Source organism: Ambystoma mexicanum, chromosome 4q, assembly GCF_040938575.1.
Source record: "Ambystoma mexicanum isolate Mex_15411 chromosome 4q, UKY_AmexF1_1, whole genome shotgun sequence".
Taxonomy (NCBI): domain Eukaryota; kingdom Metazoa; phylum Chordata; class Amphibia; order Caudata; family Ambystomatidae; genus Ambystoma; species Ambystoma mexicanum.
Window position 1 is genome coordinate 1,160,118,190 of NC_090928.1, and position 18,488 is coordinate 1,160,136,677.

The 18,488-nt window shown below is 44.4% G+C and overlaps 1 protein-coding gene across 6 annotated transcripts in view; it reads left to right on the forward strand.

Moving 5' to 3' along the window:
- Nucleotides 1-18,488, forward strand: part of LRFN2 (leucine rich repeat and fibronectin type III domain containing 2) — a 2,062,896-nt gene that overhangs the window by 779,235 nt on the left and 1,265,173 nt on the right. The window contains exon 3 of one of the 6 annotated variants that reach the window (XM_069608743.1): nucleotides 77-256. The exons of the other annotated variants lie outside the window; for them this stretch is intronic. The gene's annotated coding sequence lies outside the window, so the exon portion shown is untranslated. The remainder of the gene's footprint in view (nucleotides 1-76; nucleotides 257-18,488) is intronic. 6 annotated transcript variants of the gene reach the window in all.

Below are 18,488 nucleotides of genomic sequence, written 5' to 3' on the forward strand. Positions count from 1 at the left end.
AGTTTAAGATGCCATTATTGGTAAATCTGAGCCATGATATCCAGACACCTCATCATATGTTTGCGTTTATTTCCAGGCCCCTGATGTGAGCTGATTGGTCTCCGGGCCCATATTTGTTCCCATTGGTCACAGGCAGGCGAAGTCGGCCCACTCCCTCCAGGGCCCACAGGAGGCAAGACTAGCTCCTGTTTTGAGCCTGTTTTGCCGTGTTTGTCGTCTGCCAGACCCCCTGGCTCCTGCAAAGCCCATTATCAAGGTAACACTACCTTCTTTTATGCAAGGCATTCCATGCTTACTCAATATCTAACTCTGCCACCATTCGCATTTAGGCGCCAGCATCCTCGTTAACACTGGTGATTACTACAGTGAAGTTAACTGTCTCTGCCCCATTAACTGCACGTGAGCCCTCTGCTACAGTGCACACCGTGTTCCTGCCTTATCTTGTTGGCTCCCGACTTAAAGTACATCACGACAAAGTCAGCCGCAGGCATGCTGTCTTTCGCCTTATAAACCTGAAATTTTCTGCCACGACACTCACCATGTATGATTAATATGTTTTAGTACCACTCTGGGTATCACTACCGCCACATGTGGGTAGACAACTTCCCGACTGGTCACAAAGCAACGTTTGCTTATATTGCACTTCTTCTATTTCGATATGCTCATCATGCCATGCTATTTCGACTGAATTGCTATTTTCACATTCCAAGTCTGCCATTGAATTGCCATTAACTCAAACTCTAGATTTTAGGCTGCTGTTGCCATGCCAGTATTTGTTGGGTAGCCTGTAACCCATGTGCAACTTCACAGAACACTCTAGGGCTGAACATAGATTTATCGCTCTGTAGACAACTGTCTTATCTCAAATCTAGATGCTACCAATGTATTCTAGTCATTCTGTCTGATGTTAAATTTAGAGGTCACCTATTGCCTTTAGTCATACTGCTGTACTTCAAATTTAGGTGTTACTAGTGCATTTTTGCCTGGTTGCCTGATGTTAAATCTAGATGTCACCCATTGCCTTATTCTAGGCGCCACTAGAGCATCCTTGCCACGTTGTCTGATGTTAATTCTAGATGTCACCCATTGCCCTTAGCCATACTGTTGTACTTCAAATCTATGCGCTACTCATTGCCGCTAACCATACTGCTTTATCTCAAACCTAGGTGCTATTGGCGTACCCTAGCTACACTGTCCCATCCTAAACTGAAGTGCTTCTCATTGCCTCTTAGCTAATTCGCTTAGCCCTACCCAGGTGTTACCTTAATGGAACTCAGCCTAATTGTGTTTGCCTAACAAGGTGTCACACTAACATACATCGATCTAACCGGTGTCAACTAAGTCAATTCCCGATCACTGATTACTCTTGCTATTACCACTGAGCATGTGTACTTTATCCACCAACTTGCTCACTTGCATCTGGATCCTCATCAATACTGCATTACAGCCCAGTATGGTTCCTCAGCTACCTAACATACGATACACAACCATGCCTTACACCAAGTCCTCATACCCAATTATAAATGACCCCCAACCACTACAACTTAACAGTCTCCCCGTTCTACTATTGATAGGAACCTAGGACTTAGAGCCAGATTAGCCAAAATGTATGAGCCACTAGCCCGCTCACTGCCTACCCAGAACTCCAAAATTATACAGAGGACCACCACTAAAAAATCCAACGTGTCCCAATACTCCAACCCCAAACCCTCACTTAGCTCCCCCATTCAGGCTTCCCCTGAGTCAACACAGGACAAGTGCCACAGTACTACCACTAAAAACTTAAACCAGCCCCAAATTAAAGGGAGCCTTGATCAACGCCAGATCGCTAGTAGCTCACGTTACAGAAATTGCTGATTTGATCCTCAAAGAAGACCTCGACCTCCTTGCCATTACTGAGACCTGGCTACACCCAGCAGCAGGCCCCATGCTCATGTTGGCAGTCCCAGATAATTACTCTATCCTCAGACAAGATCGTCCTAATTCCAGAGGAGGACGTGTTGCCATTATCCACAAATGCAGTCTCACCATGAGACTAGCAACACCTACCAAAGTCCCGTGTTGCGAAACACTCGCAGTCGAAATCCCACTTACCAACACCCAAGCTCTCAACATCCACTTCATCTACCGCCCGCCAGGCCCCATTGGCACCTTTGATGAGATATAAATACTATCCTCTCTAGCAACCTTACCAGTTCTACCCAAGTCCTCACCTTAGGTGACTTCAACATGGAATACAATGATCCTGAAGACCATTCCGCCAGCACCATAGTCAACACTCTCTCGGAACTAGGTTTCGCACAAAGAAGCATGGCACCCACGCATTCCAAAGGCAGAACACTCAACTGCGTAACCGATTACAACTGCCTAGCGAACATTACAAACATCTCACCTCTAGCCTGGACCCACCACTACCTGGTTTCATTCCTACTCTCTACTGACAGACCACCACCCCACCCATTATCAGGGCTCCACCCACTCTCACAAGAAATAAGAAGAATATGACAGTCGAAAGACTCATCCCGAACCTACTCCCTACACTCAACTCAGTCCCAGACAACCTGGACCCAGAGACCCTGGTTGATGAATATAATAAGATCATGGCCACTTCGTTGGACCTAATTGCCCCCCTTAAACTGAGACCAAGCAAACCGAACACACACCTAAACAAATGGTACACTCCATTCCTTAAAAATTTAAGGCAGCAAAAAAAGGAACTGTGAGGCCGCTTGGAAAAAATCCCCCTCAGCCGCAAATAAACTCAAACTCTCCAAACTAGCCACACTCTACAAAAAAGAAATTTACCTGGCTAAACGAATCTCTTTTGACTCTCGCATATCCCAAGCAAAATCAAACATAAAGGAACTATTATCCATCCTTAAAGAAGTTGAAACCCCCATAGTATCTCCTGACACCTGTACTAAAGACAAAAACTGGTGTTCAGAAAACCAAAGCGCACTAGCTAACAAAATTGCGACCCTCCAAAGTAAAATCTCCCGTAAAAAAGCTTCCCTCAATGACACTCTTCCCTCAAAAACACCAGATACACCCACAATCAAAGATCTCCCTCGCTTTAACTTCTCTAAAGTCACGATTCTCGAAGTAGAAAAAATCATCCTGTCTCTGAAACCCTCCAACTGTCAGGGAGACCTGTGCCCAGCACAACTCATCAAAGATGCCGCCCGCGACCTCTCCCCATTCATCACGAAGCTGATTAATTCCTCGTTCGCATCTGGTTCCATCCCCACCAATCTGAAACAATCCTGGGTACTTCCACTATTAAAAGAACCCACATTTGACCCAGCCACGCCCACAAATTACAGACCCATAACGGCCGTTCCCCTCCTACTAAAAATCCTGGACAAGGTTGCTTATGTACATATACAGAAGTACTTGGAAGAACACCACTTATTAGGCTCAAGACAATCAGGGTTCCACCCTCAACATGGAACTGAAACCGGTCTCATCGACCTGAAAGCTCATATTGATACGCTCAGAGACTATGGCCAAGTTGCCCTACTCCTCCTCCTCGATCTGTCTGCAGCTTTCGACCTGGTCGATCACTCTGTCCTATGCACACACCTCCACACATCAGCCCACTTCTCGGCCGAGGCCATCAACTGGATTACCTCTTTTCTCAACGGCATACCATTAGGGTCTTCTCACCTACTGCGGCGGCAGACCCCATACCTATCACTTGTGGCATTCCACAATGTTCCTGTGTCTCCCCCACATTATACAACATATTTACCAAGCCCCTTTTCGATGATTTGGATCATATCGGTATCACCTACATTAACTATGCAGATGACACCCAGATCCTCCTCCCAATTTCTGGAGATTATGGAAAGGATTTGGCCTCGGTAAATAGGGTGTACATCATCATCCAGGCCTTGATGGCCACACATGGACTATGCCTGAATGATGATAAAACAGAACTCATCATCCTAGGCACCACATCCAGCTTAAAGAAACTTGGCCCTGCCTACAATTCCTTTATGATCGATGGTAACAACATCAAGATTGGACAAGAGGTCAAAACTTTAGGCTTTTACCTGGACTCTAATTTCTCCTTTAGAAGACAGATGAGCTCCTTGGCTTCCTCCACGGCATATACTTGTAAATTAATCCGCACAGCTAAACCATTTCTGTCTGACACCAGCTGCCTTACCCTCGCCAGAGCCCTTATACTGTCCCGCCTAGAATATTGTAACACCCTCTATCTGGGATCATCCAAGGCTACCACCAGCAAATTACACATTCTCCAGAATAATGCCCTCAGAGCGGCTTTAGGCATCTCCACAAGAGAGCACATCTCAGGATTTAGTGAACAGAACGATTGGCTCTCCATCTACAAGAAAATTCTGTTAAAAACCACATTGCTCACTCACAAATCCCTCAATAACGCTGCCCCTACCTACCTGATAAACAGATTCCACAGACAACCTTCCCTGAGACCTACCGGAACTGCCTACAAAGACTGCCTCTCTGTCCATCACTTTAAACGTGCCAACATAGGGGGCAACAATTTCCCAGTGAAAGCAGCCAAACTGTGGAACTCCTTACCGCCAAATCTCAATGAGGACCTGCCTTACCAGAACTTCCGTTCCAAGGTAGTTTCTTGGCTGACTTCAAGCGCCAGGCTGTCCCTCTGTCGTGCCACTCACACACATTGTAACCTTGTGCGCTCACTTGTCTATATGTATATTATATCTATGTAACACATTGTTGATATGTATATATTATTGGTGTACCATCTTGTCTCTCTGTATATTCTATGACTACTGTAACCAATCTTCGCATATTCTTGTAAAGGCTGCGCACTGATACCATCGGGGACGCTCGCGCATTACAAATAAAAAAACAAACAAACAAACAAACAAACACTGAGCATTGTTCTCCTCACCTGTTCTTGAACCAAACACAATCAAGATATCAGTCCTAATTTCCCTCACCCTAATGTAAATGTTACTGATCAGCTATTGCACTAGGGCATTTCACATCCAATTGGTTAACATTTTAAATTGGGGATTTTGGATGCTTCTTCCGTTCCTACCTTCACCTTAATGTGAATGTTGCTGATAACTTATGGCACCAGCCCAGAGTTATCCCACACTTCATATTCCAAGAGAATGGGCCTCATTACACGGTAGGTGGTAACCATGGTGCTATTAGCGCCATGGTTGCCGCCGGTATTTTACTGTGTCCGCCTTGGTGGATGGCGGAATTACCACCCTACTCCAATGTGAGCGGGGGCGGTAATTCCCCTTTCACCAAAGCACTTCCCCATTCCCATTTTTGCCCCCATAGGGCATAATGGGAATGGGGAAGGCGATAATTATGGTACCTCAAATTGCGGTACCGTAATTAGCACCAAGGTCCCTTTGCGGCACCCTACTTTAACGGCTGGTAAAACCAGCCATTAAGGTCGGGTCCCGCAAAGGGAACTCGTAGTAAGGCGGTAAGGGTTAACGGTCACCGGTAGCATTACCGGTGACCGTTAACCCTTACCGCCTTCCGTGTAATGAGGCCCAATGTCAACAGCTGAACTGTGCTGGTTATCGAATGTATTATTTATGTTTTTTCCCCATGTCTTTGTTTGTTATTCTTTCCCTCTCCATCCATAACCATGACCATGGTATCTATTGATCATTTCTACACTGTAAATGTTATTGTTAAATACAATGGTTGGATTGATTTGACTAGATTATTGTCTAACTATCAGCCTTGACAAAGACCAAGCCTCATCACGAGTTGGGCTGTATTCCCGGCTGTAATACAGCCGACAGTAATAGCCCTAACACCGACCAGTCCGGTGGTATTACCACTGGATCATGAGTTGGGCCTTAACGGTAAATCCCCATTCCTGATTGGGTCCATTGGATCCAATGGGGAATTTTCGGCGCTAGTTATGCGGGCTAATACAGCCGGCTGTAATACAGCCGAAAACAGGGATTTCCACCTCCAGAAAAAAGCTGGAGGTAAAACAGTCGATTTAGTGCCCAACTCGTGATAGGGCCAGCCCTTAAATGCGGCTGTAATACCGTTACCACCGCATTTAAGGGCTACAGCCAAACTCGTGATGAGGCAGTGTGTGTCGAAATATGTGCTGGTTGAACCATTCTGTCAAGTGTACTATAATAAACAAAGCTTTGTGTTGACAAAGTATATGATTAATGTCATTATAATTCCCACTGAGGCTAGAGCGAACAACGAGAAACAACCAACCTGTCAGTATATACGGACTGCCAACTAGTTGAACTGATTCTTGCACACATCAACATGCAGTAGAGAGTTATAAGGATAATGGCATTACAGGGAGATCTGAGCGCTGTGCAGGAAGATTATCTCTTGAAATTCACTCAATATTACATTACAGGCAGGGTGCAGCTGCTGAGAATTCAGTGAACTCCTCAGCACAGTACATTAGTTTGATGTTCTACTGGTGTCCTGCCGGGCGCTGGCCGGCTGAGCCCAGCACGGGCTTGGAGGTACTTTCATCATTTTCCATAAGGCCCACCCCCGATTCCTCTCCGCTCAGGCACTTGCTGGAACATTGAGTCCTTGATGAGGCATAGACATTGATTTCCTTCTTTTAAGTATCACCAACTCTAAGAGGAAACTGTTGGAAGAGTCAAAAAGGTGCATACAGAGGTGCTCCATTTCTTGAAAAGATGTAGATGCATTCAAGTAAGCAGGTCTGTTAGAGACAGTTTCCAAGCAATGAACTAAGACCCTTACCTCTTATCATCAGCAGACATCTGATTGTTATTTATGTTTTAGCCAAAATTCATTAAGTTTTTGGTTTTATTCTGTTTTTATTTTCTGTGAATGCACATTTTTCGATGTTTTATTTTTATGCCATGCGAGCAATGCCCTTTCACCTCGGGAAGTTTGCCACTGGTTGCTTTACTGCACAGAAATGTGTGATATTTTTTCATTGGTTCTTCAACATTTTGTGAAGCTGTGATATGATATGATATGGCATCTATAACGCGAGGTGCGTTTTAGGTGCAAAAACACTTGTGCGTATGGCCTTAAAATGTAGGTAACAAACTTTATTGACACTGCTCTCCACAGTAAAATGTCAAGAATGCCATTATTAAAAGTAATAGAATTACAGGTGAAAGTTTTGTCTCAATCAATGAATGTTATTGTTACCAGGATGTGTATGCCCCATGCAGTGAACCTTTGGCATTCGACTAAATAATGTGTTTGTGACTTGCACAAATAAGATCAAACTGCATGAATCAAAACAAAGGGCCTCATCATGAGTTGGGTGTTTTCCTGGCGGTATTACTGTCAGGATACCACTGGGACTAATAGCGTTACCACCAAACCACCCCGGCGCTATTAGCACCGGATCACGGGTTTGGCGGAACCGTAATTTCTCATTCCCCATTGGGCCCATTCGGGAATTTCCCATTCCCCATTGGGCCAATGGGGAATTTTCGGCACAACTACCTCAGCGGTATTACCACGTGGTAACTGCGCCGAAAATCTGCAAATTCCCAGCGCATTTACCCCCAGGCCAAACACGTGACCCTTACATGTGGCAGCAATAGCGTTACCACCGCATTTAAGGGTTACCGCCAAACTCGTCCTGAGGCTGAAAATAGGTATTGTGGGCCACTGCCATAATGCTATCCTGGAAATAAATGGATGTAGGCGTCCACACCTCAATGTGTCACATCCAATTGTGGTGTGCGGGGAGGTGAACGGGGACAAGAAGGCCATACAACAACCTCACAGCATAAACAAGCCCCATTTAGGCCTGCAACCAGCATCAGAACATCAGAAACTGCCACAGTCCAACAATCGTCCTATAGTTCCAAGAATCGTGCGTTTCCGTAAAAAGGAATGAGAGAAGTCGGGCAGCAGAATGATAACACATTATGTGTTTTGTTTCTATGTACGTTTGCATTAGCTCATGTTAAAACCAAATGTGCATGTTCACCAGTTCATGGGGTGGTGTGGGATAGGTTGTAATTTTGACATCATGAAATCTCACAGACAAAAGAAATGCAGGAAACGTAACCCAACAATTTCTGTACAATCACCCCCCCAAACAACAGGTACAGCTCACGGTGTGCACAGCGGCATTCCTGGCAAATTGTAGTGGGGCACACAGGTGTCAAGAAAGAAAGAGCACATTTGTCTGAGCCGTCTCTGCCACTTTAGTGTAGCAAGCCCAAACCACAACGCAGAAGTGGGGATGTATCCCATGTTGCCTTTGTTGCAAAAGACCTGCGTAAAAATCCTTTTTCTGCAGGGGTCTGTTCAAGTGCCACTGGATCTTTCGTGGAAGGAGCAGGTGTTCCTGGGGGAGGGAGCAGAGACATTTGTAAATCTCCATGTTATAGGAGCAGGATGTTTCTCAGCCTAGCACAAACATTGCGTATCCTACCCCTTCAGCACCTTTGACCTCTGATTTTGATTAAAGCAATTGGGATGAGGTTGAGGATGATGACCATGACATTGACTAGGCACACACCTCTCATAAGATAACTCTCACATAGGGTTTGTATGGCTATGAACTGTGATACAGAGTCCAGCAATGGGAGGGGGGGCTAGAGAAACATAAATCACCTGAAAGGGCACCTGCTGCCACCACAAACCCACAGGGACTCAGAGTGCCACATATCAGCATACAGCACCCACTGTGCACTGACTTTCCAACACCACAAAGAACCCCGTGTTTATGTCAATCAATGACAGTACTTCCCAGATCATCACAGTAGCCAGTAACTCCTTTTGCACCTGTGTGTCTTGAGGAGCACAAAGATCCCCTTCATCTGTCTCAGCTAATCAGCCAATTGCATCTATTGTGAGTCCACAGTGCATATCCACAGTGTGGAATTACTTTGTAAAAGGGTTGAGAGCAGCCACCTGCACTCTGTGCTGTAAGGTTGTGTCCCGTATGAAGGCAAGGACAGACCTGGTGACATCTTCATTGCTGGTGCAAAGGAATGCCTTCTGGAAAGGGTGTAGAAGCCTTGGCATTTTTCCATTTGTTTGAATAATAAAATAATGCCCAGCTTCAGTGACAGCTAAGACTATGCAGCACAGGGGCTGCTTTTAAGATATGCACCCATGTTACCAAAATCACAAAACAATGGGCTCTATTAGAGCCTTGGCATTATCCCGGTAGTGATACCGGCAATGCTTTTATCGCCGGATCACAAGTAGCGGTGCAGCAGTAAGTTCCCATTCCCCTTTGCGTTCATTGGACACTAATAGTGCTGAGAAATAGGTGGAAAGTGGAGTATTTCACCTCCAGCAAAAAGCTGGAGGTAAAACCCCAAAGTTTTGGCCCAACTCATGATTTGGCCAGCACTTAAATGTTGTGTTAATTTAATTACTGCTGCATTTGAGGGCTGAGTCCAAATTAGAGTATTACCCTGGTGGCAGTTTTAAACTTTAGATATAAGATACAACTGAGTGAGGAAGCACTTCACATACATATTAATGCCACATCAAATTGATATCATGTGTCAGTCCTGTGAGCTCATCTCTGCTGTGGAAGGATTATGTGTCTGGGTCTCTCCTTTGATCCTGTGTGGGGTCTGATAATACCCCTCTTACACAAGAGAACCTCCCAGCAGGCACTGTCCAAGTAAGCATGCATCAAATGCCACGCCCATTCCAAAAGGATTTGCCTCACAACAGGAATTTGCATATGAAAAGTGCATTTAATGCAATAGAAAAGGGAAGGGGGCAGAATTAATGGAGACAGATGTAGCTCAGAACATGGGGAGGATGCTTCCAACACCGTGCTTCTCTCTAGCTCTACCCTTACTTTCTGGACCCTCTAATTCCTTTAGCACAAAGAAGGCAAAGACCACTTGTCCTAAGAACAGGGCTTGGGCCCCTAAAGTAGGTTTGCTTTAGTCCAATCACCTGTGGACTTTTGTCTCCCACTCATTCCTTGATTCACTTTGGAACAAACACCAGAGAAAGTATTTGTTGGACGTCTGTTGGGGGAATTGACTTTCCAAATCTCTCTGCCATTGAGGGCAAGACTTCAGTGGCCAAGCCATTGGGGAGCTCTGTTCCCTACCCATTCCCAGGGCACATTATGGGTGCTTGAATAAGATGTGCATCTCTGCCAGTAACACTGCTGTACAGGACCTCATGCTGGAGGACTCCTGAAGTGTGCACCAGCCTTCCATTAATTTGGATTCCAAGAAGACAGACTGCACTTGTCCCTGAGATCACAGCACCTGCCATCTAAGAAAGCAATCATGCCTGGGTTTTCAGCATAAAACCACTGCGAGTCATGATTCAACCCAGTTTGACCACATTCAAACCAACAGGACCCTCCAGAGCTGCCTTTGGCTCTAGACCAAACTTCAAACCACTATATTGCACACTCGACCCAGTTCCGTGCTCCACAGTGCCAGATGATCACATAGTTGCTTTGGCTTGAACTTGAGGTCCTTTGTTGTCTCCACCAAATCCAATCTGCCTTTTTGAACCATCAGCATGTACGCTGATGTTCTACAGTGCCAACATTACCGACCCTTGTGGACTCACTGAACAGTGACCATTGACCACTCCATCAAACCACCCTACTCAAAGTTCCGGTCACCAGCATCATCACCATTGAAGAGACCATCGAACCGACTCTGGTGGCTCTCATGAACCACGCTTCCTCAGGAGCTTCCTCAAACCCACTGCATAGAACAGCACATCCATTCACCAGCATCTTCGACATTGAACTGACCTTAGATTTTGTCATTATCTGCCCTACTTCAAGCATCTCTTCAAATCACACAGAACTTCAGCTCGATTCCTGCCAACACTGCACCCCATCCTGGAAGAAAGCAACTGCCACATTCTAGCTGCTTCAAACCACTAAACATTCTGATTTGCCATTTACGATCCACCAAGACCAGCGAAAGCCACTATTGAGTGGTAACTGTCTCATTGGTCCATCTATAAGTCACCATTCATCACTTTTCCCACCAGAGCATATCCTTTTTTAAATCAATGTGGTTAATTATTGCCTCCCTCCCAGAGTGCTGCATCTCTCTATCTCGTATATTCTCTGTTCTTTCCACGGGGGTTGGTTTTGTGTAATGTTTTTCTATTTAGTTATTATTGCAGATGGTGTGTATTTTTAAAGTCTAAATAATTTGGTAGAAGCTTGATTGGACATTCCCTTTATTTTGGACTGCTATGTTTTGCTGTTTCAGTTGATACAGGATCATAGTTACACCCTTCTTGAGAGTAAACCATTTCCTCAGCCCACAGAGGTATATCTATGAACTGTGCCTGTTTTATCTGTATTAGTGGATTTGCTCTTGCTTTGTAGAAGTGTGAGGGTTTAGTATGTAGTGTAGTCTTTACTCACCCTTTTATTTCTGCAGGGCAAAAGTGCATTTTTCACAGTCAGGGTATATGAACTGACATCATTCAGAAGAATGAGACCAGCTTTTTAAACAGCATACCACCAGGAGCCACAACCACTGAGCAGTATGCTGGCACTACTGCATGCATTGATTCCAGAATTGGCAGATGTGTCAATCCCACAGTAAAGTATTGTCTGCCAGGTCCATCAGCAACACCCACATATAAACTAGTGATAGGGAAATAATGACTATGCACCAGCCCAGTCTCAGCAAGGCATTTGAGTACCATCAGAGATATCATCAAAACATTCTGCAGTACAGCTGCTCAATACTTGTTTCATGATCATTTTGGCAGTCAATCGTCTGCATACACCCTTGTTGAAAACAAAGCTTTAAGAGAGCTGAGTGCTAGCAAATTCTCAGCCAGAATTACTTTTCATGCACGGCTGTGCCTCAGTTGTATAATGTAGTAGTTCTTGTGGTGAAGGCGGACCTGGACAGGTCAGATGGTGGGCAGGTCCACTTCATTGTGGATATGTGGACAAGTGGGCAAAACACTGATTGTATGGCTTTAGATGTACATTGCTTCACCTTCCCATCTACAGGAGTGCAAGGAACATCATGCAAGCAAGTTGCATGATGTCCGACAACAACATTCTCTGTGTGAAAGGCTCCAATGGTATTGATGAAACAGGAGTTGAAATCTGGCATAATGTGGAGCATGCGATGGCAGATTGGCTAACTCCCCAGCAACTTGCATTGGGCTGTGTGACTGCAGACAGTGGCTCCATTGCCAATACTGCACCAAGACGCGGGCTTGCTTTGCACAGATTCTCCACCTTATAATGACCTGATGTGCCACTGATTGCAGCCATATTTGTAATGTGCTTGCTGTAGCAGACAAGAATTAATCTCATTTCATGCAGTCATAAAGTACCATACATGATTTGACTGCATTGACGTTGCAGCACATATTCCCACACCACCAGCTAATTATGTCTGATCCAACCCACTAGATTTTAACATCTCATATGACTTTAACAGGGTCTGCTGGGAAGGTAGTCCTGTGAGTGATTACAGCCACAGTCATCGTCGAGATTTAGATGATGACTCAGCAGCAGCATGTTATATGCTTTGGCCCTTTGAGGAAGCCACACTGCATGTGGTCAGATATCTGCATCACTGAGTGAGGTACTTCAATTAAATTAATTGGCCAACATGAATATTTACTGAAGAGCAACAGAACATGATAACACCATTGAGTCTGACATTGCATACCCGGTGACAGAAATTCTGGAAAATCTTCAGAATGACTCCTGTATAAAACACAATGAATTACACATTGAACATATTTTGCTATCGATCATTGACTCTGTTTTCAAGTGTATGCATTCCTGACAGTGATAATTAGGACAATCAATACAGAGGCCCTGGTTGTAATGTGCAAGATTCTTCTTGAGAGGTGTTTGAAAGATACTTGCTTGCAGGCCAGAGGCTTAAAGAACGGGCACCAACATCATCTGGACATGCCCAGCTGCTGTCTGTCTTCATTTGGCAGTGCCCTCTCCACTGCAACTGTGGCAGGTTCAGGGTCACCCCATGTAGCTTGTGCAACTCTCATACATATACCCATGTGAGAATTGCTTCCAAATTGTACATTTGTCAATGTGTCTGAGCCTGGGCAGGTAGTGTACCTAAATCCACACAAATGTGGATATGTATTTGGATGAGACATCCACAAAATCATCAGTTTAGTAGTTTCAACTATTCACTGTTTTAACATTACCAATAGTGTAACCCTGGCTTGCCCTCCAACAATTCTTCCTTTTCCCTCGTGTAGTAGCTATACCTAGGTTGCGCTGGTGAGACGCTGGTGAGCCGCCTGTAGTGACCTTACTCTTGAAGTTATAGACCACTGAGACAGTGGTTTTATGAGGGTGTCATGATTGACTGTGTCAAAGGCAGAGGACAAATCAAGGAGGACATGGCTGAAGTTATGAAGGAAGTGAGACGTGCAGTGCCATAGCAGTTAATTGCGCCAGAGCTGTGAGCGGAACATTCGTATTTCAGACGATTAGATTAGTGCTGCGCTGTGAAGGATGCATCTCATGAGAACAGAGCCTGGTGGCTGGTATTGCCATGGTGTTGGGCTAGGTTTGGAGTATTACTGCCCAATTGAGAAGTGGCTGGTCCATTTGAACTATGGGTGTCTGAGCAAATAGAACAAATACATGTACAAAATGTATCCCCAAGAGTGGTGCCTTAACTGTGTTTTTATAAACAACCTGGTACCCGCGAGGGATAAGGTAGGTGGAGTGCTGTTGAAGTAATATGTTCTAATACAAGAGTAGAAAGAGGTGATGCCAAAGAGTACAGGTGCAAGGTTGAAGGGGCTATTTGGGAATGCCAAATTGGCTGGTCTCATGAGAAAGCCATTGTATTGCCAGGTGGGGTTTCCTCATTGTTTTCATTCGCTCCCTGATTGGGTCCTGTCGGCCGTAAGCATGACACGAGTTGGCTTGAAGATACTTTGACAAATAATGAAAGTCTATTGTTGCATCAAAGTACCTGACTATAGAGGACCAACCACATCACAGTGTTCTCTGCTCACTGTACAATTAGGTCGTTGTTATAATGTATGCTTCTGTTATGCTTCTGTTAGTAGGATGACGCACTGCATGATTCTGGAATCCTGTGATTCAGAATCATACAGAGGCGTTGTGTGATCTGTGGAGGATGCACCCACCCGGGAACCTCCGGATATAAATAAGCTACTTGGAATTACCCACGTCATTTATGAGATTTCTTACTACATAACATTGGCGATGAGGACTTCAGAGGAGGTCCCCGGCAGAGACACAAGGAACAGTGCCGAGCGGAAGGAGAGCGGTGGCACATGACAGAAGGCAAGCAGCGCGGCCCCACTTAAAAAAACAAAAAAAGAGAAATAGAGCACTTCTTGGAAACCGGCACTGACAGCAAGTAAGTCCACTGCGAAAATAAATTGTAGAAAAGCCTGAGAGAGTGCTGTGCGGCCCACTCGCATTTTATAAACTCCGGCGAGCGCAACTGACTACTCTTTGTTAGAGTAAAGGACCCTAAAATGCGTGAAATGCGTGCCACCATTTTAAGAAAACAATGAGTATAAGAAAGATACAATCTGTGCAAAATAATGGACATAACTGCCGGATTAAAACAATATAATAATAATCAGATTGTTGTCACAGCTGTCTAAATAATTTAAAGATACCAGTTTTCAGAGTGAGATACCAACACAAAAAAAGAGGAAAAGAATGGAAAAACTGAAGAGAACAGTAAAGGAGAGACACTGTGGGGATGCAGAACGTAATAGCTCCCATCCAATTTTTAGCGCAGCCAGGTAACCCAACATGTACATGGGAGCAATGGCAGGACAGTTTTCAAGCCATAGGTGGAGCCAAATTCAACGATGACTTGAAGGAAGCCACTTTGCTGAATTGTTTGGGTGCAGAGGCATTGCACATTTTTAGAACATTGCCTGATCTAGTGGATGGAGGGGAAGGTTCTCGTGACTGAGCAGCTACAACAAAAGGGGACAGAAAATATGAGACCGCACTAATGAAATTAACGAGATATTTTGGCAACAAAACTAACATCGTCCTAGAACGATACTGATTCTTCTCCAGACGACAGATTAAAGGGGAGAGTGTTGATACCTTCATGGAAGCACTAAGAGGTTTGATATCAACCTGCAGTTTCACCCTCGTGGCTGATGAGTACTTGAGAGGGCAACTGGTACTACTGGTTGCAGATCCTTGTATACAACAGCGATTATGGCAGGCAAGAGACCCAACCTTGGAACAGGCTATGGAAATAGCCAGATTGATAGAGCTGGGATAGAAGTGCATGAAGGAATTACAGAGTGGGGCAGGAAATGCTGAAATAAGAAGCATCCAAAATACACAAGATTAAAATCGTGAAAAGGATGAAGAATAGTTGATTGCCTTGGTGACAAGAATGACCAGGATTGATGTTAACACCAGTGCCAAGAAAGAGAGGGAGTATGTAAACAGGGCACAAAACAGATGCCATAAAAGCGGCAGATACAGGCATGCCAATGTTGAAAGGGAATGCCCAGCGTTCTCAGCAGAATGCTATAAATATGGATATGTTGGTCATTTTGGCAAAGTATGCAGAAGTTCCAGAGGAAGAGGCAGACCTACCCCATATACCATGGCTGGGGCACAGAGAGGGGGAAGTTGTACCGCCAGAGTCAACATGACGAGCATAAGGGCATTGGAAGGAATCGACAATCCGAAAAGCCTACTCTCTGTCACTGATGAGCTCAATGAAGTGCAAATTCTGGCGTTCACACCGTCCGAAAAATGCATGGGTCCGTGGGTACCTATGTTGATAAATGGAGTATCTTTACAAGTTATGGTGGACACGGGTTCTCCATTCACCATGGTGGACACAGAGACATTTGTAAAGGATCCAAGAGGAAAAATGGAAGAGTTACAACTGACAACTGACAAGGGCAAGAGCGACCTGTTATGGGAAGATGGCTATTGGTTACATTTGGGTACATTTGAGCTTCAGAGGAAGGAACACTTGCTGAAAGTTGTTTGTGGTTGAAAATGGGTTCCCTATCATTGGGTGGTGGGAGAAGGCATCATTGCAAATCAAGATACACTCAGGAGAAAGTATTTTCATACTGAGTATCACTGAGGACAGTTGCAAGACAAGTGAGAATTTAGCAAAGAGTTTCCCGAGAGTTTTTAATGAAACCATTGGCACTCTAAAATTCTTTAAACATCAGATTGTACTGAAGAGAGGTGCTAAACCGATAGATCATAGAGTGAGAAACATCCCTATTGGCACAAAGGAGGCCCTACAAAAATAACTAGTGAGGCTATGTGAGCAAGATATTATCGAGCCGACAGAGAGCTTAGAATGGCTCTCCCAAATTGTCATTGTGCAAAAACTAGATGGATCAATCAGGATGTGTGTAGACTTAAGAGACCTGAATGCAAACATACGGGTAGATCACCATCCATTAACTAATATAAGCAAAATGTTCCCCACAATGAAACCAGCAAAGTTCTTTATGACATTGGATCTATCGTCAGCCTATCATCAGGTTGTGTTGGATGAAGAGTCGAGACACCTTACATCTTTCATCACTCCCATAGGGGCATTCAGATATAAACGGATGCCTTTTAGCTTAGCATCAGTGGCGGCTGTTTTTCAGAGTGTAATGCATCAATTGTTCAACGGCCTACATGGTGTGTATTTTTTCCAGGATGACATACTTGTTTCTGCAATGGCGGAAGACAAGCACAATGCAAAGTTACTAGGGGTACTGCAGGTCATCCAGGAGAAAGGGCTCATGCTCAAAATCGATAAATGCAAAATCAAAAAGAGAGAGGTAACATATCTATGACATTGTATCAACGCTGAAGGGATTAAGCCAAAGAAAATCCTGGTAGGCACAATTTTGCAAATTCCGGAGCCCGTCAATAAAGATCAACTCCAGAGTTTCCTAGGGTTAGCAGAGTATTACTCAAAATTCATTCACCACTATTCGGATAGAACAAGGTACATGATGGAAGGGATGAGCAAGGGTGCAAAGTTTACATGGTCAGATAATTGCAAGGAAGAATTTTATCACATAAAAGAATTGGTGAATAGGGCTCCAACCCTCAGAATGTTCGATTGTAAGTTTAAGACTATGATATCTGTTGATGCCAGCAACATCGGATTAGGCAATGTTCTCGAACAACTACAGGAAGGCAGAGTGGTCCCTATTGCTTTTGCACCTAGGGTTCTTCAGGGCGCAGAAAGAAACTACTCCACCAGCGAAAGGGAAGCGCTGGGAGTTAAGTGGATTCTTGAACATTTTAAGGGACTTATTTGGGGTGTTCCTGTTGAACTCTAAAAACCTGCATTTAACTTCTCGGAGAATAAGGAGGTGGACTTTGGACATCATACCGTATAATATAAAGGTCAAGTACATCCCTGGGAAAGCCAATCTTGTTGCAGACTGTTTTTCTTGACTCCCTTGGGACTTTGAATATGGTGATACAGGAGATGACAAAACAATAGGAGAGCAAGACGCTGAATGCATCGTAGCTCACATACATCCGAGTTTCTCGAAGGAAGAATGGAACCAGGCGACAAGTGATGATGTTGAACAAGAATACCTGAGGAAGGCCAACAGGAGCAACTGGAAGAAAATTGATATGAACAAGTTCTGGGAGAAGATAAAGGATGAGATCTCCATTGATGACAAGTGCATTTATGGAGGAGACCGGGTAATTCCTCCCACGTCTCTGAGAGAGAGAATAATGCAGATCACTTATGAAGGTCACGTGGGGAGGAGTTTAACGAAGAGAAGAGTTAGGGAAGCGTACTGGTGGCCAAATATGTGGAATCAAATAGAAGTTTAAGTGAAGGATTGCACTGCATGTGCTGTAAGTGACAAATGGCAATGTATACAAACCACACCTCTCCAACCAGTGGAAATCCCTGAATCTGTGTGGACTAAATTGGTAATTGACATAACAGGACAGTTTGAAACATTGGAACCTCAGAAGATATATATAGAGAATTAATGGTTTCATCAAGGGAACCATTCAATTCGCGATAGCCAATAATTTACCTTGGAAGGAGACATTGAAAGAAGCACTGAATACATACAGGGTTACCACACATTCTGTCACTGCAGAGCAACCATTTACTCTCATGAGAGGTAGGATGGCTACCAACAGACTGCTTGGCTTGGCCCCAGAAGGAACAAGGAAATCAACATGGATGAAATTGTCAGGAGGGTAAGGAAGAGACAAGATGAATATAAAAGATACTACGACAGCAGGAAGCATGTGACAGAAAGTGCTATTGAGAGAGGAGATTGAATCTGGGTAAAAGAACCAAGAAAAGTGTTAAAAGGTGAATCTAGATATAGAGCCCCACAAAAGGTAATCGATTGTTCAAAGAAATCCGTGATATTGGAGGATGGAAAGAAATGGTCTTGTGATGATATTATATTAGCAAAAGGAAGTGAATTATTGGAGGACAAGGTAGTACAAGAGGTTCCCAGGAAGGAGAGGGTATGAGAGTTTCAAGAGCTCCCAAGGACATGGTTGGTGAAAATGT